The sequence below is a fragment of the Vulpes vulpes genome, chromosome 15, assembly GCF_048418805.1.
Source record: "Vulpes vulpes isolate BD-2025 chromosome 15, VulVul3, whole genome shotgun sequence".
Taxonomy (NCBI): Eukaryota; Metazoa; Chordata; class Mammalia; order Carnivora; family Canidae; genus Vulpes; species Vulpes vulpes.
The window spans coordinates 69,265,572-69,271,327 of record NC_132794.1 but is presented as its reverse complement, the minus strand read 5'-3'; positions in this window follow the sequence as shown (position 1 = coordinate 69,271,327).

Below are 5,756 nucleotides of genomic sequence, written 5' to 3'. Positions count from 1 at the left end.
GCTATAAATATCTCCCTGTCTAAAGATAGTGCGGCTCATGTGACGCGGAGGCCGGCAGGCTGCATGGCCCTGAGCCCGTGGGCATCGGGAGACCTGCAGGGGCACTCGCTTCCGTATGGGCAAGAGTGACAGCAGCGACCCTGCCGCGTGCGCGGGCACTGTGAGGGCTGCCTACAAAGACCTCCCACCCCACCCCGTTTAGCCTGCACTAAAGCAGCTGTGTGCTCTTGTCCGAGTACTCTAACTCTGACCTGGTGACCTGGGCTCTCAGAATGTGACCGGCGATAGGCACCTATCTCATGTTATTGGGCCGATGGCCATAAAGTGTTTGAAATGAGGCTCCCGGGAATTTACATGACTTGTCCAAGGTCATTCAGCTGGGAAGAAGCAAGGACAATATTCATACGTAGTCCACCTCGTTGGTTGGGGGCTGAGGGGGTGGTTCTTAGGCACTGGAGGGAGAAGCAGAGGTAGAGCAAGATGGAATGGACCAGGCTGGGGACTGGAACAGGTTCTAAAGATTTAATTTACTTCGAAGAGAGAGAGCACGAGTTAGCGAGCGAGCGCAGGGGAGGGTGGCAGCTCAAGCAGACTGGTGCTGAGGTTGGAGCCCAGTGGGGGACAATCTCATAACCCTGAGATCAAGACCTGTAGGAGCTGAAATCAAGAGTCTGCACCTAACCAACCGAACCAGCCTGGGCGCCCCATGGAGCAGGTTCTAATTTACCTGAACCTCTGCCCCTGACGCTGAGCTAATTCAATCTCCCTTTCAGCCTTGGTTTCCTTCTCTAAAAATGGGAGCATAGCAGGTGAGCATCCAATAAACCTCTGAATGTGGAAGTACTCCTTCAGTTGGTTTTTGGAATGGAAAGCTGATGTCTACTCTTCACCCGTCCATCCATTGCTGTGTAGCTCTGGGCTTTGGGGAAAAGTAAGTAGGGCTGCTGAGGGGATCGTGTATCTATAAATGGGAAGGGGAAGGGCCTCCTGAAATAATAGTTAACAACGTGCACTGTGTGTCAGGCACTTTTGTAGACACTTTGACTCCTGTAATCCTTGCAATAATCCTATGAGTAGACACTGTCATTTTCCTTCATTTAATAGTTACCCATGTATTGCTTTAAAAAATAGTATGAGTTTCTATTTCATGGTTGAAGAGACTACGGAAGGCACCAAGAGTTTGGTCATATGCCCAAGGTCACATGGCCAGAGAGTGGCAGAGCTAGGACTGGCTTGCAGCCAGTCTGACTATAGAGCATGTGCCCCTAACCATTGTGCCCTGCTGCCTGCCTGTGCTACAAATCCTGGGTATTCACCTCTTGCCAGGAGTTCACAGTTGGAAGGAATTTTAGGCTCATAGGGTTTGACACCTTCATTGACAGTGAAGGACCAAAAGGGGAATTGCCCAGTGTCATGTAGCTTGGGGCAGACAACCCCAGGCCTCCTGCTGCCCATCCCAGGGCATTTTCCCCACTGCAAAGAACTTTCCTGGGTGACCGGCTAAGACTATGGGGTTGAAAATATCAGGTGGAGGAGAGCTTAGTGATTATTTTCTCCGGGGACCTTGTGCTACAGGCGGGGAAACTGAGGCCCAGACCTGGATAGGATGGTATCTGCCATTCAGGACATGTTCAACTACAGGCTTTCTCCAAGAGGGTGGAGTGGCTTACGATGACACAGCCACAGTTGGGAGGGGGCAGGGGAACTTCTATCACTCCTAGGACACACACATATGCACAGATTCTCACGTATGAATCTGCAGACCCAACACAAATGTGCCTCTTCTGCCAGGAACTCCCACCCAGTTCACTCCATCAAAGCAGGTCTGGGATATGGGGACCACTTGTGTGAGCCTGGGAAGCCAAAGGCCTGGAGGAGGCAGCCAGAAATATCCGGGACACTCTGCCCCAGGGACTAGACAGGAAGAGTAGGAGGGGATAGGGAGAGTGGGCAGGAGTCCTCACAAATACTCTCCCAGGCCCTCTGCCAGCCTCTCCTTTCCTGAGGCCAGATACTGGCTGAAAGCATGACTGTCCCCCTCTTGGAGGAAAGTGGACCCTGTGGTGCCCAGTCCTGATTCTGTCCTTGCTGGTGGCCCCAGGGGTAGGAGAGAAGGTGTCTGACCGTTCCCATTTCATAGATGATGAAAGGGAGGCCCACAGAGGGCATGGGCTTTTCCTTGTTATGCACAAAGATGTGGAACTAGATGGAACCCCGTCTGCTGCCCAGGCCTCAGCCCAGTACTAGCCTTTTTCTTAGGGCAGGGAAAAAGCTGCCTCCTGCCAGGCCCCGGCTAAGGAACAGGGTTGGGGAAGGGCGAAGGGCTGACCCTCAAGGGGACACAATTGCCTCTCAGATGGTCTGTCCCAAGCACCTGGTGACAGGCAGACACAACAGACTGAACCTCTGCCCAGCCCTCTCCTGAGAGGAGTGGAAGGAGAGCAATTCTGGCTGAAGCTGGCTCCCAGAGTCAGTTTTTCACAAGTCCAGCCCTGGCTTCAGTGGGTTGAGATGCTGTGCACACACTCAGCTCCAACCCTCAGTAGCTAGGCATTGGGGCAGGGGTCACCCAAGGTTGAGGTTCATGGTTCTAAGGCTGGGCTGAGGACAAGCCCTTTGGCCTTGCTCCCAAGGCCCCAGTGGGGTGTCGTCTGCAGCTGGTGAGAGTTTCCTCTACCCAGACAGTGAGTGTTCCCTCTGGGACTTGGAGAGGACGAGGGACTATCCTGGCTGTGGCAGCCCACGGAGTTCCCAGGCTCTGTCCGACCTCACACCAACCTCCCTCCACTTTGCACCCCCATACTGTGTGAGGTTCAGGGTGGGGGCAAGGAAAGGGGAGCTGTGTCTGTGTCAGAATCTGAGCCTTTCTAGAGCTCACACCGAGCTTTGTTCATCTTTCCATCCACAGTGATTGGCATACAGTAAGGGGTCTGTTAAGTGGACTCCTGGGCCCTAACCTAAGTGAGAGTCCCTAATGTGATGGAAGAGACACAACCCTTGTGTCCCAAAAGAGCCTGCAGTCTAATAAAGGACACATAGCCCTGAGATGCCCCGAGCCTGATGGCGGACCCCTGGCCTTGCCACCCATGGCACTACACAGGGTAGTGAGGAGCTTGCCTGGACCTGAGGAAGAGCACTGGACTAGGAGTCAAGATTCCCTCTGGGCTCTAATGCTGGTACTACCACTAACTCGCAAAAGCTACCCAACCTCTCCAGGCCTTGGTTCTTCATCTGTAGAGTAGAACTTTCATCTGACTTCTAAGGTTCTGTTTAGCTTTGACACCTGAATTTATCATTGAACAGCCACAGAAATATTTGTCATATTGTGCCTCCAGGGAATGCAGACATCATCACAAAGGGGTCCCAATAGCTTAGCTTTGTGTGGAGTGGGTCCTGGGGTGTTGGTGGCAAGAGTAGGCCCTGGCATCTGGAAATCTTCAGAGGACCTACCTGTTTAGACCTATACATGCACCACTTATGTCACTTCAGAGACATCTATTGAACACCTACTGCAAGTTCACTGCTGGACGGACCAGGTGCCACATCCTCTTCATTTTGAGGGCCCCATATAAGAGCCTTGAAGATTGGGGATAGGGAATAAGAATTGTGCTACTTGCCCTTACAGAAAAACCTCTCCCTTGACCCTGAGTGTCCAAACTTCTGGCTGCTAAACAATTGTGGCTTCTTGGTAGACAGGTGAGAAATGTGTGCTATTCGTGCCCAGGGGGAGTGGGCAAACAAACGATCTTTTGTTCCAACCTCTGGGTGGGACACTTTCATGTCATCTCATCTAACCCTTAATACTATCCCTGTTTTAAAGATGAGGAACTGAGGCCCAGAAGAGCAAAGTAGCTTATTCTTTGTGGTTTGAGAGAAAGTGGCTGATTCCAAAGGCCTGTTCCACAGTGGGTGCTTCTGGGTGGACAAGCAGCCCAGACAAGGAGACTGAGGATGGGGAAAGGGACTGGGTGCAGTTGTGAGGTTGGCACTATTTTCCTCCCAAGCCTCCCAGGCCTCATAGGACAGGTAGGCTTTGGGCAATTAGCAATCAAGGCTGAGGACCTGAGTAACCAGCTGGCAACTAGTTCAAATAATCTCTAACCTAGAGGAGAGTTAAGGGTCATCCCATCTCATCTTGCAGGTCATGAGGGAGTCTCCTTACAACACCTCCTTGAAGTGGTCACCCCCTTGATTGCCTTGAGGGTTGGGAGGCTCACTTCCTCTAAAGACAATCCCTTCTAACTAGGGACAGCTCAGATGGTTCACATGAAGGTAGAACCCGCCTCCTTGCAATGCCTACCTACTGGTCAGTCTTAAAGTTTTAAGGCTCACACAAGCAGGGCCATAACAGAGCCCAAGTTTACACCTAGTTGGGCCTACAGGGGTCCACAGCTTACCCCTCTCTCCAGCAGTTCTCTGATGAAATTGGTTCTCTCCCCATAAGCCCCGTTCAGAACCAGCCTGTCTTCACAAGACTGGGGCCAGTCCAGGGAGGTGGCTAAAAACTTGGCTCCCAATTTTCTCCACCTACAACTCAAAGGAAAACCCTTGGGCATTAGTCCTAATAACACAGCTGGTTTACCATTATCTCCTACAAATACAATTAGGCTGAGTCAGTATTCATGTCCTACCCTGGAAAATAATTTTCCTTTCTGGTTGAGAAGTTATTACTATCAGGCTCTGACCCCAGACTCTGCCTACTGATCTGGCTTTCCTTGGTTTCTTTTTCATGTGGGTGGGTAGATTAACTGGGGCAAGGAGGGGAGTTATGGAGGTTGGAGGGAGAAGGGCTGCAGCGAGGGGTTTCTGAGACTCCCATGCCCTTCTCCACTCTAGCCTGGAGTATTTCAAAAGAGAGGCTCCACGGGTTCTAGAAAGTACTAAACCTTATGCTGTCACTCTCTGTTAGACCTGAATCACATCATGGGATTTGGGATTTATTTTCTCCTTCCTCTAGTTCTATAGATGGGGGCACCAATGCTCAAAGAAGTCAGGTTACTTGCCCAAGGTCACTTTGTGAAAGAGCTGGCACTAGATCCTAAGCGTCCGGATTTCCCATGTGGGCCCTCTGCTCTGTATCCATCATGACCAGATTTACCCTGGGTCTCAAAAGAAATGACAGGTGACCCCTACCGGGTTCATCCACCAATCCTAGAATCATTGCAGGCAAGAGAGTGCCAGGTTTTAGAATAAAGAAAACGCTCCATTTATACACTAGACCACAAACACCTGCAAGTCATTAGCTCCCGTTAGGGAGAAAACAGTAATCCGGGGTGGGTGGTTTCTTAAAGCCGAACCCATACTGACCATGAAATGCTGGTAAGGAGGTCTCCCCCTCCCCTGCGCAGGGCTCTGCTCGGGCACTGCAGGGATGCCTGCGAGTTCCCTTAGTGAAGGGCCCAGTTGTGTGCCACGCTGAGCTGGCTGCGGCTGTGACCTAGAGAAAGGCCGGGAGTTGAACCCGGCAGGCTTCCCGGAGGAGGAGGCGGGGGCTGCGGGGTAGAACAAAGGAAGGAGTGGATTTTCGTGCAGGTGGGAAGAGACCTCCTTCCGCTGCAGCCTCTACCCCGGGGCTGCCTCTCTCCCGCCCCCCACCCCCGTCCTTCCCTGCGGGGTCCGGGCGCCCGGGGCGGGGCCGGCGCGGAGCTGCCTCCCCGCGTGGGGAGCGGCCGAGGCGTCCCGCGGGGGCTCCCGCAGCCCTTACAAGGAGCGCGGCTGCTCGGGCGGCCCCGCCCCCCGGCCCCTCCTCCCGCCGG